This window comes from Bombus pascuorum, chromosome 6 (assembly GCF_905332965.1).
Source record: "Bombus pascuorum chromosome 6, iyBomPasc1.1, whole genome shotgun sequence".
Taxonomy (NCBI): domain Eukaryota; kingdom Metazoa; phylum Arthropoda; class Insecta; order Hymenoptera; family Apidae; genus Bombus; species Bombus pascuorum.
The window spans coordinates 6234714-6260448 of record NC_083493.1 but is presented as its reverse complement, the minus strand read 5'-3'; positions in this window follow the sequence as shown (position 1 = coordinate 6260448).

Genomic DNA, 25735 nt, shown 5'->3' with positions numbered 1-25735 from the left:
ATACGTAATAATGTATAACGTTATATACTATTACGTACTAACGTGTAACGTTATATACTAATACGTAATAACGTATAACGTTATATACTATTACGTACTAACGTGTAACGTTATATACTGTTACGTAGTGACGTATAACGTTATATGCTAATACGTAATAACGTTATATACTAATACGTAATAACGTATAACGTTATATACTAATACGTAATAACGTATAACGTTATATACTATTACGTACTAACGTGTAACGTTATATACTGTTACGTAGTGACGTATAACGTTATATGCTAATACGTAATAACGTTATATACTAATACGTAATAACGTATAACGTTATATACTAATACGTAATAACGTATAACGTTATATACTAATACGTAATAACGTATAACGTTATATACTATTACGTACTAACGTATAACGTTATATACTAATACGTAATAACGTATAACGTTATATACTAATACGTAATAACGTATAACGTTATATACTAATACGTAATAACGTATAACGTTATATACTATTACGTACTAACGTATAACGTTATATACTATTACGTACTAACGTATAACGTTATATACTAATACGTAATAACGTATAACGTTATATACTAATACGTAATAACGTATAACGTTATATACTAATACGTAATAACGTATAACGTTATATACCATTACGTACTAACGTGTAACGTTATATACTATTACGTAATGACGTATAACGTTATATACTAATACGTAACAACGTATAACGTTATATAGTATTACGTAATAACGTATAACATTATTTACTATTACGTTCTAACGTGTAACGTTATATACTATTACGTACTAACGTATAACGTTATATGCTAATACGTAATAACGCTATATACTAATACGTAACAACGTATAACGTTATATACTAATACGTAATAGCGTATAACGTTATATACAAATACGTAATAACGTATAACGTTATATACTCTTACGTAATGACGTATAGCGTTATATACTATTACGTACTAACATATAACGTTATATACTAATACGTAATAACGTATAACGTTATATGTTAATACGTAATAACGTATAACGTCGTATACTATTACGTACTAACGTATAACGTCATATACTATTACGTACTAACGTATAACGTTATATACTATTACGTAATGACGTATAACGTTATATACGATTACGTAATGACGTGTAACGTTATATACTGATACGTAATAACGTGTAACGTTATATACTAATACGTAATAACGTATAACGTTATATACTAATACGTAATGACGTATAACGTTATATACTATTACGTAATGACGTATAACGTTATATACTAATACGTAATGACGTATAACGTTATATACTATTACGTACTAACGTATAACGTCGTATACTATTACGTACTAACGTATAACGTCCTATACTATCACGTACTAACGTATAACGTTATATACCATTACGTACTAACGTATAACGTTATATACTAATACGTAATAACGTATAACGTTATATACTATTACGTACTTACGTATAACGTTTTATACTAATACGTAATAACGTATAACGTTATATACTATTACGTACTAACGTGTAACGTTATGTACTATTACGTAATGACGTATAACGTTATATACTAATACGTAATAACGTATAACGTTATATAGTGTTACGTAATAACGTATAACGTTATATACTAATACGTAATAATGTATAACGTTATATACTATTACGTACTAACGTGTAACGTTATATACTAATACGTAATAACGTATTTACGTTATATACTAATACGTAATAACGTATAACGTTATATACTAATACGTAATAACGTATAACGTTATATACTATTACGTACTAACGTATAACGTTATACTCTAATACGTAATAACGTATAACGTTATATACTAATACGTAATAACGTATAACGTTATATACTATTACGTACTAACGTGTAACGTTATATACTGTTACGTAGTGACGTATAACGTTATATGCTAATACGTAATAACGTTATATACTAATACGTAATAACGTATAACGTTATATACTAATACGTAATAACGTATAACGTTATATACTAATACGTAATAACGTATAACGTTATATACTATTACGTACTAACGTATAACGTTATATACTAATACGTAATAACGTATAACGTTATATACTAATACGTAATAACGTATAACGTTATATACTAATACGTAATAACGTATAACGTTATATACTATTACGTACTAACGTATAACGTTATATACTATTACGTACTAACGTATAACGTTATATACTAATACGTAATAACGTATAACGTTATATACTAATACGTAATAACGTATAACGTTATATACTAATACGTAATAACGTATAACGTTATATACTATTACGTACTAACGTGTAACGTTATATACTATTACGTAATGACGTATAACGTTATATACTAATACGTAACAACGTATAACGTTATATAGTATTACGTAATAACGTATAACATTATTTACTATTACGTTCTAACGTGTAACGTTATATACTATTACGTACTAACGTATAACGTTATATGCTAATACGTAATAACGCTATATACTAATACGTAACAACGTATAACGTTATATACTAATACGTAATAGCGTATAACGTTATATACAAATACGTAATAACGTATAACGTTATATACTCTTACGTAATGACGTATAGCGTTATATACTATTACGTACTAACATATAACGTTATATACTCTTACGTAATGACGTATAACGTTATATACTATTACGTACTAACGTATAACGTTATATACCATTACGTACTAACGTATAACGTTATATAATAATACGTAATCACGTATAACGTTATATGCTATTACGAACTAACGTATAACGTTATATACTATTACGTAATGACGTATAACGTTATATACTATTACGTAATGACGTATAACGTTATATACGATTACGTAATGACGAGTAACGTTATATACTATTACGTACTAACGTATAACGTCGTATACTATTACGTACTAACGTATAACGTCATATACTATTACGTACTAACGTATAACGTTATATACTATTACGTAATGACGTATAACGTTATATACGATTACGTAATGACGAGTAACGTTATATACTAATACGTAATAACGTGTAACGTTATATACTAATACGTAATAACGTATAACGTTATATACTAATACGTAATGACGTATAACGTTATATACTATTACGTAATGACGTATAACGTTATATACTAATACGTAATGACGTATAACGTTATATACTATTACGTAATAACGTATAACGTTATATGTTAATACGTGATGACGTATAACGTTATATACTATTACGTACTAACGTGTAACGTTATATGTTAATACGTACTAACGTATAACGTTATATACTATTACGTACTAACGTATAACGTTATATACCATTACGTAATGACGTATAACGTTATATACCATTACGTACTAACGTATAACGTTATATACTAATACGTAATAACGTATAACGTTATATACTATTACGTACTAACGTATAACGTTATATACTAATACGTAATAACGTATAACGTTATATACTATTACGTACTAACGTGTAACGTTATATACTATTACGTAATGAAGTATAACGTTATATACTAATACGTAATAACGTATAACGTTATATAGTATTACGTAATAACGTATAACGTTATGTACTAATACGTAATAATGTATAACGTTATATACTATTACGTAATAACGTATAACGTTATATGTTAATACGTGATGACGTATAACGTTATATACTATTACGTACTAACGTGTAACGTTATATGTTAATACGTACTAACGTATAACGTTATATACTATTACGTACTACCGTATAACGTTATATACCATTACGTAATGACGTATAACGTTATATACCATTACGTACTAACGTATAACGTTATATACTAATACGTAATAACGTATAACGCTATATACTATTACGTACTAACGTATAACGTTATATACTAATACGTAATAACGTATAACGTTATATACTATTACGTACTAACGTGTAACGTTATATACTAATACGTAATAACGTATAACGTTATATACTATTACGTACTAACGTGTAACGTTATATACTATTACGTAATGACGTATAACGTTATATACTAATACGTAATAACGTATAACGTTATATAGTATTACGTAATAACGTATAACGTTATATACTAATACGTAATAATGTATAACGTTATATACTATTACGTAATAACGTATAACGTTATATGTTAATACGTGATGACGTATAACGTTATATACTATTACGTACTAACGTGTAACGTTATATGTTAATACGTACTAACGTATAACGTTATATACTATTACGTACAACCGTATAACGTTATATACCATTACGTAATGACGTATAACGTTATATACCATTACGTACTAACGTATAACGTTATATACTAATACGTAATAACGTATAACGTTATATACTATTACGTACTAACGTATAACGTTATATACTAATACGTAATAACGTATAACGTTATATACTATTACGTACTAACGTGTAACGTTATATACTATTACGTAATGACGTATAACGTTATATACTAATACGTAATAACGTATAACGTTATATAGTATTACGTAATAACGTATAACGTTATATACTAATACGTAATGATGTATAACGTTATATACTATTACGTACTAACGTGTAACGTTATATACTAATACGTAATAACGTATTTACGTTATATACTAATACGTAATAACGTATAACGTTATATACTAATACGTAATAACGTATAACGTTATATACTATTACGTACTAACGTATAACGTTATATTCTAATACGTAATAACGTATAACGTTATATACTAATACGTAATAACGTATAACGTTATATACAATTACGTACTAACGTTTAACGTTATATACTATTACGTAATGACGTATAACGTTATATACTAATACGTAATAACGTATAACGTTATATAGTATTACGTAATAACGTATAACATTATATACTATTACGTACTAACGTGTAACGTTATATACTATTAAGTACTAACGTATAACGTTATATGCTAATACGTAATAACGTTATATACTAATACGTAATAACGTATAACGTTATATAGTATTACGTACTAACGTATAACGTTATATAGTATTACGTACTAACGTATAACGTCATATACTAATACGTAATAACGTATAACGTTATATAGTATTACGTAATAACGTATAACATTATATACTATTACGTACTAACGTGTAACGTTATATACTATTACGTACTAACGTATAACGTTATATACAAATACGTAATAACGTATAACGTTATATACAAATACGTAATAACGTATAACGTTATATACTCTTACGTAATGACGTATAACGTTATATACTCTTACGTAATGACGTATAACGTTATATACCATTACGTACTAACGTATAACGTTATATAATAATACGTAATCACGTATAACGTTATATGCTATTACGAACTAACGTATAACGTTATATACTATTACATAATGACGTATAACGTTATATACTATTACGTACTAACGTATAACGTCGTATACTATTACGGACTAATGTATAACGTCATATACTATTACGTACTAACGTATAACGTTATATACTATTACGTAATGACGTATAACGTTATATACGATTACGTAATGACGTGTAACGTTATATACTAATACGTAATAACGTGTAACGTTATATACTAATACGTAATAACGTATAACGTTATATACTAATACGTAATGACGTATAACGTTATATACTATTACGTAATGACGTATAACGTTATATACTAATACGTAATGACGTATAACGTTATATACTATTACGTACTAACGTGTAACGTTATATACTATTACGTAATGACGTATAACGTTATATACTAATACGTAATAACGTATAACGTTATATAGTATTACGTAATAACGTATAACATTATATACTATTACGTACTAACGTGTAACGTTATATACTATTACGTACTAACGTATAACGTTATATACTATTACGTACTAACGTATAACGTTTTATACTAATAAGTAATAACGTATAACGTTATATACTATTACGTACTAACGTGTAACGTTATGTACTATTACGTAATGACGTATAACGTTATATACTAATACGTAATAACGTATAACGTTATATAGTATTACGTAATAACGTATAACGTTATGTACTAATACGTAATAATGTATAACGTTATATACTATTACGTAATAACGTATAACGTTATATGTTAATACGTGATGACGTATAACGTTATATACTATTACGTACTAACGTGTAACGTTATATGTTAATACGTACTAACGTATAACGTTATATACTATTACGTACTACCGTATAACGTTATATACCATTACGTAATGACGTATAACGTTATATACCATTACGTACTAACGTATAACGTTATATACTAATACGTAATAACGTATAACGCTATATACTATTACGTACTAACGTATAACGTTATATACTAATACGTAATAACGTATAACGTTATATACTATTACGTACTAACGTGTAACGTTATATACTAATACGTAATAACGTATAACGTTATATACTATTACGTACTAACGTGTAACGTTATATACTATTACGTAATGACGTATAACGTTATATACTAATACGTAATAACGTATAACGTTATATAGTATTACGTAATAACGTATAACGTTATATACTAATACGTAATAATGTATAACGTTATATACTATTACGTAATAACGTATAACGTTATATGTTAATACGTGATGACGTATAACGTTATATACTATTACGTACTAACGTGTAACGTTATATGTTAATACGTACTAACGTATAACGTTATATACTATTACGTACTACCGTATAACGTTATATACCATTACGTAATGACGTATAACGTTATATACCATTACGTACTAACGTATAACGTTATATACTAATACGTAATAACGTATAACGTTATATACTATTACGTACTAACGTATAACGTTATATACTAATACGCAATAACGTATAACGTTATATACTATTACGTACTAACGTGTAACGTTATATACTATTACGTAATGACGTATAACGTTATATACTAATACGTAATAACGTATAACGTTATATAGTATTACGTAATAACGTATAACGTTATATACTAATACGTAATAATGTATAACGTTATATACTATTACGTACTAACGTGTAACGTTATATACTAATACGTAATAACGTATTTACGTTATATACTAATACGTAATAACGTATAACGTTATATACTAATACGTAATAACGTATAACGTTGTATACTATTACGTACTAACGTATAACGTTATATTCTAATACGTAATAACGTATAACGTTATATACTAATACGTAATAACGTATAACGTTATATACTATTACGTACTAACGTGTAACGTTATATACTATTACGTAATGACGTATAACGTTATATACTAATACGTAATAACGTATAACGTTATATAGTATTACGTAATAACGTATAACATTATATACTATTACGTACTAACGTGTAACGTTATATACTATTAAGTACTAACGTATAACGTTATATGCTAATACGTAATAACGTTATATACTAATACGTAATAACGTATAACGTTATATACAAATACGTAATAACGTATAACGTTATATACTCTTACGTAATAACGTATAACGTTATATACTATTACGTACTAACGTGTAACGTTATATACTAATACGTAATAACGTATAACGTTATATACTATTACGTACTAACGTGTAACGTTATATACTATTACGTAATGACGTATAACGTTATATACTATTACGTAATAACGTATAACGTTATATGTTAATACGTGATGACGTATAACGTTATATACTATTACGTACTAACGTGTAACGTTATATGTTAATACGTACTAACGTATAACGTTATATACTATTACGTACTAACGTATAACGTTATATACCATTACGTAATGACGTATAACGTTATATACCATTACGTACTAACGTATAACGTTATATACTAATACGTAATAACGTATAACGTTATATACTATTACGTACTAACGTATAACGTTATATACTAATACGTAATAACGTATAACGTTATATACTATTACGTACTAACGTGTAACGTTATATACTATTACGTAATGAAGTATAACGTTATATACTAATACGTAATAACGTATAACGTTATATAGTATTACGTAATAACGTATAACGTTATGTACTAATACGTAATAATGTATAACGTTATATACTATTACGTAATAACGTATAACGTTATATGTTAATACGTGATGACGTATAACGTTATATACTATTACGTACTAACGTGTAACGTTATATGTTAATACGTACTAACGTATAACGTTATATACTATTACGTACTACCGTATAACGTTATATACCATTACGTAATGACGTATAACGTTATATACCATTACGTACTAACGTATAACGTTATATACTAATACGTAATAACGTATAACGCTATATACTATTACGTACTAACGTATAACGTTATATACTAATACGTAATAACGTATAACGTTATATACTATTACGTACTAACGTGTAACGTTATATACTAATACGTAATAACGTATAACGTTATATACTATTACGTACTAACGTGTAACGTTATATACTATTACGTAATGACGTATAACGTTATATACTAATACGTAATAACGTATAACGTTATATAGTATTACGTAATAACGTATAACGTTATATACTAATACGTAATAATGTATAACGTTATATACTATTACGTAATAACGTATAACGTTATATGTTAATACGTGATGACGTATAACGTTATATACTATTACGTACTAACGTGTAACGTTATATGTTAATACGTACTAACGTATAACGTTATATACTATTACGTACTACCGTATAACGTTATATACCATTACGTAATGACGTATAACGTTATATACCATTACGTACTAACGTATAACGTTATATACTAATACGTAATAACGTATAACGTTATATACTATTACGTACTAACGTATAACGTTATATACTAATACGTAATAACGTATAACGTTATATACTATTACGTACTAACGTGTAACGTTATATACTATTACGTAATGACGTATAACGTTATATACTAATACGTAATAACGTATAACGTTATATAGTATTACGTAATAACGTATAACGTTATATACTAATACGTAATAATGTATAACGTTATATACTATTACGTACTAACGTGTAACGTTATATACTAATACGTAATAACGTATTTACGTTATATACTAATACGTAATAACGTATAACGTTATATACTAATACGTAATAACGTATAACGTTATATACTATTACGTACTAACGTATAACGTTATATTCTAATACGTAATAACGTATAACGTTATATACTAATACGTAATAACGTATAACGTTATATACAATTACGTACTAACGTGTAACGTTATATACTATTACGTAATGACGTATAACGTTATATACTAATACGTAATAACGTATAACGTTATATAGTATTACGTAATAACGTATAACATTATATACTATTACGTACTAACGTGTAACGTTATATACTATTAAGTACTAACGTATAACGTTATATGCTAATACGTAATAACGTTATATACTAATACGTAATAACGTATAACGTTATATAGTATTACGTACTAACGTATAACGTTATATAGTATTACGTACTAACGTATAACGTCATATACTAATACGTAATAACGTATAACGTTATATAGTATTACGTAATAACGTATAACATTATATACTATTACGTACTAACGTGTAACGTTATATACTATTACGTACTAACGTATAACGTTATATACAAATACGTAATAACGTATAACGTTATATACAAATACGTAATAACGTATAACGTTATATACTCTTACGTAATGACGTATAACGTTATATACTCTTACGTAATGACGTATAACGTTATATACCATTACGTACTAACGTATAACGTTATATAATAATACGTAATCACGTATAACGTTATATGCTATTACGAACTAACGTATAACGTTATATACTATTACATAATGACGTATAACGTTATATACTATTACGTACTAACGTATAACGTCGTATACTATTACGGACTAATGTATAACGTCATATACTATTACGTACTAACGTATAACGTTATATACTATTACGTAATGACGTATAACGTTATATACGATTACGTAATGACGTGTAACGTTATATACTAATACGTAATAACGTGTAACGTTATATACTAATACGTAATAACGTATAACGTTATATACTAATACGTAATGACGTATAACGTTATATACTATTACGTAATGACGTATAACGTTATATACTAATACGTAATGACGTATAACGTTATATACTATTACGTACTAACGTGTAACGTTATATACTATTACGTAATGACGTATAACGTTATATACTAATACGTAATAACGTATAACGTTATATAGTATTACGTAATAACGTATAACATTATATACTATTACGTACTAACGTGTAACGTTATATACTATTACGTACTAACGTATAACGTTATATACAATTACGTACTAACGTATAACGTTTTATACTAATAAGTAATAACGTATAACGTTATATACTATTACGTACTAACGTGTAACGTTATGTACTATTACGTAATGACGTATAACGTTATATACTAATACGTAATAACGTATAACGTTATATAGTATTACGTAATAACGTATAACGTTATGTACTAATACGTAATAATGTATAACGTTATATACTATTACGTAATAACGTATAACGTTATATGTTAATACGTGATGACGTATAACGTTATATACTATTACGTACTAACGTGTAACGTTATATGTTAATACGTACTAACGTATAACGTTATATACTATTACGTACTACCGTATAACGTTATATACCATTACGTAATGACGTATAACGTTATATACCATTACGTACTAACGTATAACGTTATATACTAATACGTAATAACGTATAACGCTATATACTATTACGTACTAACGTATAACGTTATATACTAATACGTAATAACGTATAACGTTATATACTATTACGTACTAACGTGTAACGTTATATACTAATACGTAATAACGTATAACGTTATATACTATTACGTACTAACGTGTAACGTTATATACTATTACGTAATGACGTATAACGTTATATACTAATACGTAATAACGTATAACGTTATATAGTATTACGTAATAACGTATAACGTTATATACTAATACGTAATAATGTATAACGTTATATACTATTACGTAATAACGTATAACGTTATATGTTAATACGTGATGACGTATAACGTTATATACTATTACGTACTAACGTGTAACGTTATATGTTAATACGTACTAACGTATAACGTTATATACTATTACGTACTACCGTATAACGTTATATACCATTACGTAATGACGTATAACGTTATATACCATTACGTACTAACGTATAACGTTATATACTAATACGTAATAACGTATAACGTTATATACTATTACGTACTAACGTATAACGTTATATACTAATACGCAATAACGTATAACGTTATATACTATTACGTACTAACGTGTAACGTTATATACTATTACGTAATGACGTATAACGTTATATACTAATACGTAATAACGTATAACGTTATATAGTATTACGTAATAACGTATAACGTTATATACTAATACGTAATAATGTATAACGTTATATACTATTACGTACTAACGTGTAACGTTATATACTAATACGTAATAACGTATTTACGTTATATACTAATACGTAATAACGTATAACGTTATATACTAATACGTAATAACGTATAACGTTATATACTATTACGTACTAACGTATAACGTTATATTCTAATACGTAATAACGTATAACGTTATATACTAATACGTAATAACGTATAACGTTATATACTATTACGTACTAACGTGTAACGTTATATACTATTACGTAATGACGTATAACGTTATATACTAATACGTAATAACGTATAACGTTATATAGTATTACGTAATAACGTATAACATTATATACTATTACGTACTAACGTGTAACGTTATATACTATTAAGTACTAACGTATAACGTTATATGCTAATACGTAATAACGTTATATACTAATACGTAATAACGTATAACGTTATATAGTATTACGTACTAACGTATAACGTTATATAGTATTACGTACTAACGTATAACGTCATATACTAATACGTAATAACGTATAACGTTATATAGTATTACGTAATAACGTATAACATTATATACTATTACGTACTAACGTGTAACGTTATATACTATTACGTACTAACGTATAACGTTATATACAAATACGTAATAACGTATAACGTTATATACAAATACGTAATAACGTATAACGTTATATACTCTTACGTAATGACGTATAACGTTATATACTCTTACGTAATGACGTATAACGTTATATACCATTACGTACTAACGTATAACGTTATATAATAATACGTAATCACGTATAACGTTATATGCTATTACGAACTAACGTATAACGTTATATACTATTACATAATGACGTATAACGTTATATGCTATTACGTACTAACGTATAACGTCGTATACTATTACGGACTAATGTATAACGTCATATACTATTACGTACTAACGTATAACGTTATATACTATTACGTAATGACGTATAACGTTATATACGATTACGTAATGACGTGTAACGTTATATACTAATACGTAATAACGTGTAACGTTATATACTAATACGTAATAACGTATAACGTTATATACTAATACGTAATGACGTATAACGTTATATACTATTACGTAATGACGTATAACGTTATATACTAATACGTAATGACGTATAACGTTATATACTATTACGTACTAACGTGTAACGTTATATACTATTACGTAATGACGTATAACGTTATATACTAATACGTAATAACGTATAACGTTATATAGTATTACGTAATAACGTATAACATTATATACTATTACGTACTAACGTGTAACGTTATATACTATTACGTACTAACGTATAACGTTATATACTATTACGTACTAACGTATAACGTTTTATACTAATAAGTAATAACGTATAACGTTATATACTATTACGTACTAACGTGTAACGTTATGTACTATTACGTAATGACGTATAACGTTATATACTAATACGTAATAACGTATAACGTTATATAGTATTACGTAATAACGTATAACGTTATATACTAATACGTAATAATGTATAACGTTATATACTATTACGTGCTAACGTATAACGTTAAACTCTAATACGTAATAACGTATAACGTTATATACTAATACGTAATAACGTATAACGTTATATACTATTACGTACTAACGTGTAACGTTATATATTATTACGTACTAACGTATAACGTTATATGCTAATACGTAATAATGTTATATACTAATACGTAATAACGTATAACGTTATGTACTATTACGTAATGACGTATAACGTTATATACTAATACGTAATGACGTATAACGTTATATACTATTACATACTAACGTATAACGTTATATACCATTACGTACTAACGTATAACGTTATATACTAATACGTAATAACGTATAACGTTATATACTATTACGTACTAACGTGTAACGTTATATACTATTACGTACTAACGTATAACGTTATATGCTAATACGTAATAACGTTATATACTAATACGTAATAACGTATAACGTTATATACTATTACGTAATGACGTATAACGTTATATACTAATACGTAATGACGTATAACGTTATATACTATTACATACTAACGTATAACGTTATATACTATTACGTAATGACGTATAACGTTATATACGATTACGTAATGACGTGTAACGTTATATACTAATACGTAATAACGTGTAACGTTATATACTAATACGTAATAACGTATAACGTTATATACTAATACGTAATGACGTATAACGTTATATACTATTACGTAATGACGTATAACGTTATATACTAATACGTAATGACGTATAACGTTATATACTATTACGTACTAACGTGTAACGTTATATACTATTACGTAATGACGTATAACGTTATATACTAATACGTAATAACGTATAACATTATATAGTATTACGTAATAACGTATAACATTATATACTATTACGTACTAACGTGTAACGTTATATACTATTACGTACTAACGTATAACGTTATATACCATTACGTACTAACGTATAACGTTTTATACTAATAAGTAATAACGTATAACGTTATATACTATTACGTACTAACGTGTAACGTTATGTACTATTACGTAATGACGTATAACGTTATATACTAATACGTAATAACGTATAACGTTATATAGTATTACGTAATAACGTATAACGTTATATACTAATACGTAATAATGTATAACGTTATATACTATTACGTACTAACGTGTAACGTTATATACTATTACGTACTAACGTATAACGTTATATGCTAATACGTAATAACGTTATATACTAATACGTAATAACGTATAACGTTATATACTATTACGTAATGACGTATAACGTTATATACTAATACGTAATGACGTATAACGTTATATACTATTACATACTAACGTATAACGTTATATACCATTACGTACTAACGTATAACGTTATATACTAATACGTAATAACGTATAACGTTATATGTTAATACGTGATGACGTATAACGTTATATACTATTACGTACTATCGTGTAACGTTATATGTTAATACGTACTAACGTATAACGTTATATACTATTACGTACTAATGTATAACGTTATATACCATTACGTAATGACGTATAACGTTATATACGATTACGTAATGACGTGTAACGTTATATACCATTACGTACTAACGTATAACGTTATATACTAATACGTAATAACGTATAACGTTATATACTATTACGTACTAACGTATAACGTTATATACTAATACGTAATAACGTATAACGTTATATACTATTACGTACTAACGTGTAACGTTATATACTATTACGCAATGACGTATAACGTTATATACTAATACGTAATAACGTATAACGTTATATAGTATTACGTAATAACGTATAACATTATATACTAATACGTAATAATGTATAACGTTATATACTATTACGTACTAACGTATAACGTTATATACTAATACGTAATAACGTATAACGTTATATACTATTACGTACTAACGTATAACGTTATACTCTAATACGTAATAACGTATAACGTTATATAGTATTACGTAATAACGTATAACATTATATACTATTACGTACTAACGTGTAACGTTATATACTATTACGTACTAACGTATAACGTTATATGCTAATACGTAATAACGTTATATACTAATACGTAATAACGTATAACGTTATATACTATTACGTAATGACGTATAACGTTATATACTAATACGTAATGACGTATAACGTTATATACTAATACGTAATAACGTATTTACGTTATATACTAATACGTAATAACGTATAACGTTATATACTAATACGTAATAACGTATAACGTTATATACTATTACGTACTAACGTATAACGTTATACTCTAATACGTAATAACGTATAACGTTATATACTAATACGTAATAACGTGTAACGTTATATACTAATACGTAATAACGTATAACGTTATATACTAATACGTAATTACGTATAACGTTATATACTATTACGTACTAACGTATAACGTTATATACCATTACGTAATAACGTATAACGTTATATACTAATACGTAATAACGTATAACGTTATATGTTAATACGTGATGACGTATAACGTTATATACTATTACGTACTAACGTGTAACGTTATATGTTAATACGTACTAACATATAACGTTATATACTATTACGTACTAACGTATAACGTTATACTCTAATACGTAATAACGTATAACGTTATATACTAATACGTAATAACGTATAACGTTATATACTATTACGTACTAACGTGTAACGTTATATACTGTTACGTAATGACGTATAACGTTATATACTAATACGTAATAACGTATAACGTTATATACTAATACGTAATAACGTATAACGTTATATACTATTACGTACTAACGTGTAACGTTATATACTGTTACGTAATGACGTATAACGTTATATACTAATACGTAATAACGTATAACGTTATATAGTATTACGTAATAACGTATAACATTATATACTATTACGTACTAACGTGTAACGTTATATACTATTACGTACTAACGTATAACGTTATATGCTAATACGTAATAACGTTATATACTAATACGTAATAACGTATAACATTATATACTATTACGTACTAACGTGTAACGTTATATACTATTACGTACTAACGTATAACGTTATATGCTAATACGTAATAGCGTTATATACTAATACGTAATAACGTATAACGTTATATACTATTACGTACTAACGTGTAACGTTATGTACTATTACGTAATGACGTATAACGTTATATACTAATACGTAATAACGTATAACGATATATAGTGTTACGTAATAACGTATAACGTTATATACTAATACGTAATAATGTATAACGTTATATACTATTACGTACTAACGTGTAACGTTATATACTAATACGTAATAACGTATTTACGTTATATACTAATACGTAATAACGTATAACGTTATATACTAATACGCAATAACGTATAACGTTATATACTATTACGTACTAACGTATAACGTTATACTCTAATACGTAATAACGTATAACGTTATATACTAATACGTAATAACGTATAACGTTATATACTATTACGTACTAACGTGTAACGTTATATACTGTTACGTAATGACGTATAACGTTATATACTAATACGTAATAACGTATAACGTTATATAGTATTACGTAATAACGTATAACATTATATACTATTACGTACTAACGTGTAACGTTATATACTATTACGTACTGACGTATAACGTTATATGCTAATACGTAATAACGTTATATACTAATACGTAATAACGTATAACGTTATATACTATTACGTAATGACGTATAACGTTATATACTAATACGTAATGACGTATAACGTTATATACTAATACGTAATAACGTATTTACGTTATATACTAATACGTAATAACGTATAACGTTATATACTAATACGTAATAACGTATAACGTTATATACTATTACGTACTAACGTATAACGTTATACTCTAATACGTAATAACGTATAACGTTATATACTAATACGTAATAACGTGTAACGTTATATACTAATACGTAATAACGTATAACGTTATATACTAATACGTAATTACGTATAACGTTATATACTATTACGTACTAACGTATAACGTTATATACTATTACGTACTAACGTATAACGTTATATACTAATACGTAATAACGTATAACGTTATATACTAATACGTAATAACGTATAACATTATATACTATTACGTACCTACGTGTAACGTTATATACTATTACGTACTAACGTATAACGTTATATGCTAATACGTAATAACGTAATATACTAATACGTAATAACGTATAACGTTATATACTAATACGTAATAACGTATAACGTTATATACTATTACGTACTAACGTGTAACGTTATATACTATTACGTAATGACGTATAACGTTATATACTAATACGTAATATCGTATAACGTTATATACTAATACGTAATAACGCATAACGTTATATACTATTACGTAATGACGTATAACGTTATATACGATTACGTAATGACGTGTAACGTTATATACTAATACGTAATAACGTGTAACGTTATATACTAATACGTAATAACGTATAACGTTATATACTAATACGTAATGACGTATAACGTTATATACTATTACGTAATGACGTATAACGTTATATACTAATACGTAATAACGTATAACGTTATATACTATTACGTACTAACGTGTAACGTTATATACTATTACGTAATGACGTATAACGTTATATACTAATACGTAATAACGTATAACGTTATATAGTATTACGTAATAACGTATAACATTATATACTATTACGTACTAACGTGTAACGTTATATGCTATTACGTACTAACGTATAACGTTATATGCTAATACGTAATAACGCTATATACTAATACGTAATAACGTTAACGTTATATACTAATACGTAATAACGTATAACGTTATATACAAATACGTAATAACGTATAACGTTATATACTCTTACGTAATGACGTATAGCGTTTTATATTATTACGTACTAACATATAACGCTATATACTAATACGTAATAACGTATAACGTTATATGTTAATACGTAATAACGTATAACGTCGTATACTATTACGTACTAACGTATAACGTCATATACTATTACGTACTAACGTATAACGTTATATACTATTACGTAATGACGTATAACGTTATATACGATTACGTAATGACGTGTAACGTTATATACTAATACGTAATAACGTGTAACGTTATATACTAATACGTAATAACGTATAACGTTATATACTAATACGTAATGACGTATAACGTTATATACTATTACGTAATGACGTATAACGTTATATACTAATACGTAATGACGTATAACGTTATATACTATTACGTACTAACGTATAACGTCGTATACTATTACGTACTAACGTATAACGTCCTATACTATCACGTACTAACGTATAACGTTATATACCATTACGTACTAACGTATAACGTTATATACTAATACGTAATAACGTATAACGTTATATACTATTACGTACTAACGTATAACGTTTTATACTAATACGTAATAACGTATAACGTTATATACTATTACGTACTAACGTGTAACGTTATCTACTATTACGTAATGACGTATAACGTTATATACTAATACGTAATAACGTATAACGTTATATAGTGTTACGTAATAACGTATAACGTTATATACTAATACGTAATAATGTATAACGTTATATACTATTACGTACTAACGTGTAACGTTATATACTAATACGTAATAACGTATTTACGTTATATACTAATACGTAATAACGTATAACGTTATATACTAATACGTAATAACGTATAACGTTATATACTATTACGTACTAACGTATAACGTTATACTCTAATACGTAATAACGTATAACGTTATATACTAATACGTAATAACGTATAACGTTATATACCATTACGTACTAACGTGTAACGTTATATACTGTTACGTAATGACGTATAACGTTATATGCTAATACGTAATAACGTTATATACTAATACGTAATAACGTATAACGTTATATGTTAATACGTAATGACGTATAACGTTATACACCATTACGTAATGACGTATAACGTTATATACCATTACGTACTAACGTATAACGTTATATACTAATACGTAATAACGTATAACGTTATATAGTATTACGTAATAACGTATAACATTATATACTATTACGTACTAACGTGTAACGTTATATACTATTACGTACTAACGTATAACGTTATATGCTAATACGTAATAACGCTATATACTAATACGTAATAACGTTAACGTTATATACTAATACGTAATAACGTATAACGTTATATACAAATACGTAATAACGTATAACGTTATATACTCTTACGTAATGACGTATAGCGTTTTATACTATTACGTACTAACATATAACGTTATATACTAATACGTAATAACGTATAACGTTATATGTTAATACGTAATAACGTATAACGTCGTATACTATTACGTACTAACGTATAACGTCATATACTATTACGTACTAACGTATAACGTTATATACTATTACGTAATGACGTATAACGTTATATACGATTACGTAATGACGTGTAACGTTATATACTAATACGTAATAACGTGTAACGTTATATACTAATACGTAATAACGTATAACGTTATATACTAATACGTAATGACGTATAACGTTATATACTATTACGTAATGACGTATAACGTTATATACTAATACGTAATGACGTATAACGTTATATACTATTACGTACTAACGTATAACGTCGTATACTATTACGTACTAACGTATAACGTCCTATACTATCACGTACTAACGTATAACGTTATATACCATTACGTACTAACGTATAACGTTATATACTAATACGTAATAACGTATAACGTTATATACTATTACGTACTAACGTATAACGTTTTATACTAATACGTAATAACGTATAACGTTATATACTATTACGTACTAACGTGTAACGTTATCTACTATTACGTAATGACGTATAACGTTATATACTAATACGTAATAACGTATAACGTTATATAGTGTTACGTAATAACGTATAACGTTATATACTAATACGTAATAACGTATAACGTTATATACTATTACGTACTAACGTATAACGTTATACTCTAATACGTAATAACGTATAACGTTATATACTAATACGTAATAACGTATAACGTTATATACCATTACGTACTAACGTGTAACGTTATATACTGTTACGTAATGACGTATAACGTTATATGCTAATACGTAATAACGTTATATACTAATACGTAATAACGTATAACGTTATATGTTAATACGTAATGACGTATAACGTTATACACCATTACGTAATGACGTATAACGTTATATACCATTACGTACTAACGTATAACGTTATATACTAATACGTAATAACGTATAACGTTATATAGTATTACGTAATAACGTATAACATTATATACTATTACGTACTAACGTGTAACGTTATATACTATTACGTACTAACGTATAACGTTATATGCTAATACGTAATAACGCTATATACTAATACGTAATAACGTTAACGTTATATACTAATACGTAATAACGTATAACGTTATATACAAATACGTAATAACGTATAACGTTATATACTCTTACGTAATGACGTATAGCGTTTTATACTATTACGTACTAACATATAACGTTATATACTAATACGTAATAACGTATAACGTTATATGTTAATACGTAATAACGTATAACGTCGTATACTATTACGTACTAACGTATAACGTCATATACTATTACGTACTAACGTATAACGTTATATACTATTACGTAATGACGTATAACGTTATATACGATTACGTAATGACGTGTAACGTTATATACTAATACGTAATAACGTGTAACGTTATATACTAATACGTAATAACGTATAACGTTATATACTAATACGTAATGACGTATAACGTTATATACTATTACGTAATGACGTATAACGTTATATACTAATACGTAATGACGTATAACGTTATATACTATTACGTACTAACGTATAACGTCGTATACTATTACGTACTAACGTATAACGTCCTATACTATCACGTACTAACGTATAACGTTATATACCATTACGTACTAACGTATAACGTTATATACTAATACGTAATAACGTATAACGTTATATACTATTACGTACTAACGTATAACGTTTTATACTAATACGTAATAACGTATAACGTTATATACTATTACGTACTAACGTGTAACGTTATCTACTATTACGTAATGACGTATAACGTTATATACTAATACGTAATAACGTATAACGTTATATAGTGTTACGTAATAACGTATAACGTTATATACTAATACGTAATAATGTATAACGTTATATACTATTACGTACTAACGTGTAACGTTATATACTAATACGTAATAACGTATTTACGTTATATACTAATACGTAATAACGTATAACGTTATATACTAATACGTAATAACGTATAACGTTATATACTATTACGTACTAACGTATAACGTTATACTCTAATACGTAATAACGTATAACGTTATATACTAATACGTAATAACGTATAACGTTATATACCATTACGTACTAACGTGTAACGTTATATACTGTTACGTAATGACGTATAACGTTATATGCTAATACGTAATAACGTTATATACTAATACGTAATAACGTATAACGTTATATGTTAATACGTAATGACGTATAACGTTATACACCATTACGTAATGACGTATAACGTTATATACCATTACGTACTAACGTATAACGTTATATACTAATACGTAATAACGTATAACGTTATATACTATTACGTACTAACGTATAACGTTATATACTTATACGTAATAACGTATAACGTTATATACTATTACGTACTAACGTATAACGTTATATACTAATACGTAATAACGTATAACGTTATATACTATTACGTACTAACGTATAACGTTATATACTAATACGTAATAACGTATAATGTTATATACTAATACGTAATAACGTATAACGTTATATACTAATACGTAATAACGTATAACGTTATATACTATTACGTACTAACGTGTAACGTTATATACTATTACGTAATGACGTATAACGTTATATACTAATACGTAATAACGTATAACGTTATATAGTATTACGTAATAACGTATAACATTATATACTATTACGTACTAACGTGTAACGTTATATACTATTACGTACTAACGTATAACGTTATATGCTAATACGTAATAACGCTATATACTAATACGTAATAACGTATAACGTTATATACTAATACGTAATAACGTATAACGTTATATACAAATACGTAATAACGTATAACGTTATATACTCTTACGTAATGACGTATAGCGTTATATACTATTACGTACTAACATATAACGTTATATACTAATACGTAATAACGTATAACGTTATATGTTAATACGTAATAACGTATAACGTCGTATACTATTACGTACTAACGTATAACGTCATATACTATTACGTACTAACGTATAACGTTATATACTATTACGTAATGACGTATAACGTTATATACGATTACGTAATGACGTGTAACGTTATATACTAATACGTAATAACGTGTAACGTTATATACTAATACGTAATAACGTTTAACGTTATATACTAATACGTAATGACGTATAACGTTATATACTATTACGTAATGACGTATAACGTTATATACTAATACGTAATGACGTATAACGTTATATACTATTACGTACTAACGTATAACGTCGTATACTATTACGTACTAACGTATAACGTCCTATACTATCACGTACTAACGTATAACGTTATATACCATTACGTACTAACGTATAACGTTATATACTAATACGTAATAACGTATAACGTTATATACTATTACGTACTAACGTATAACGTTTTATACTAATACGTAATAACGTATAACGTTATATACTATTACGTACTAACGTGTAACGTTATCTACTATTACGTAATGACGTATAACGTTATATACTAATAAGTAATAACGTATAACGTTATATAGTGTTACGTAATAACGTATAACGTTATATACTAATACGTAATAATGTATAACGTTATATACTATTACGTACTAACGTGTAACGTTATATACTAATACGTAATAACGTATTTACGTTATATACTAATACGTAATAACGTATAACGTTATATACTAATACGTAATAACGTATAACGTTATATACTATTACGTACTAACGTATAACGTTATACTCTAATACGTAATAACGTATAACGTTATATACTAATACGTAATAACGTATAACGTTATATACTATTACGTACTAACGTGTAACGTTATATACTGTTACGTAATGACGTATAACGTTATATGCTAATATGTAATAACGTTATATACTAATACGTAATAACGTATAACGTTATATACTAATACGTAATAACGTATAACGTTATATACTAATACGTAATAACGTATAACGTTATATACTATTACGTACTAACGTATAACGTTATATACTAATACGTAATAACGTATAACGTTATATACTAATACGTAATAACGTATAACATTATATACTATTACGTACCTACGTGTAACGTTATATAATATTACGTACTAACGTATAACGTTATATGCTAATACGTAATAACGTTATATACTAATACGTAATAACGTATAACGTTATATACTAATACGTAATAACGTATAACGTTATATACTAATACGTAATAACGTATAACGTTATATACTATTACGTACTAACGTGTAACGTTATATACTATTACGTAATGACGTATAACGTTATATACTAATAAGTAATATCGTATAACGTTATATACTAATACGTAATAATGCATAACGTTATATACTATTACGTAATGACGTATAACGTTATATACGATTACGTAATGACGTGTAACGTTATATACTAATACGTAATAACGTGTAACGTTATATACTAATACGTAATAACGTATAACGTTATATACTAATACGTAATGACGTATAACGTTATATACTATTACGTAATGACGTATAACGTTATATGTTAATACGTAATGACGTATAACGTTATACACCATTACGTAATGACGTACAACGTTATATACTATTACGTACTAACGTATAACGTTATATACTAATACGTAATAACGTATAACGTTATATACTATTACGTACTAACGTATAACGTTATATACTAATACGTAATAACGTATAACGTTATATACTATTACGTACTAACGTATAACGTTATATACTAATACGTAATAACGTATAATGTTATATACTAATACGTAATAACGTATAACGTTATATACTAATAAGTAATAACGTATAACGTTATATACTATTACGTACTAACGTGTAACGTTATATACTATTACGTAATGACGTATAACGTTATATACTAATACGTAATAACGTATAACGTTATATAGTATTACGTAATAACGTATAACATTATATACTATTACGTACTAACGTGTAACGTTATATACTATTACGTACTAACGTATAACGTTATATGCTAATACGTAATAACGCTATATACTAATACGTAATAACGTATAACGTTATATACTAATACGTAATAACGTATAACGTTATATACAAATACGTAATAACGTATAACGTTATATACTCTTACGTAATGACGTATAGCGTTATATACTATTACGTACTAACATATAACGTTATATACTAATACGTAATAACGTATAACGATATATGTTAATACGTAATAACGTATAACGTCGTATACTATTACGTACTAACGTATAACGTCATATACTATTACGTACTAACGTATAACGTTATATACTATTACGTAATGACGTATAACGTTATATACGATTACGTAATGACGTGTAACGTTATATACTAATACGTAATAACGTGTAACGTTATATGCTAATACGTAATAACGTATAACGTTATATACTAATACGTAATGACGTATAACGTTATATACTATTACGTAATGACGTATAACGTTATATACTATTACGTACTAACGTATAACGTCGTATACTATTACGTACTAACGTATAACGTCATATACTATCACGTACTAACGTATAACGTTATATACCATTACGTACTAACGTATAACGTTATATACTAATACGTAATAACGTATAACGTTATATACTATTACGTACTAACGTATAACGTTTTATACTAATACGTAATAACGTATAACGTTATATACTATTACGTACTAACGTGTAACGTTATGTACTATTACGTAATGACGTATAACGTTATATACTAATACGTAATAACGTATAACGTTATATAGTGTTACGTAATAACGTATAACGTTATATACTAATACGTAATAATGTATAACGTTATATACTATTACGTACTAACGTGTAACGTTATATACTAATACGTAATAACGTATTTACGTTATATACTAATACGTAATAACGTATAACGTTATA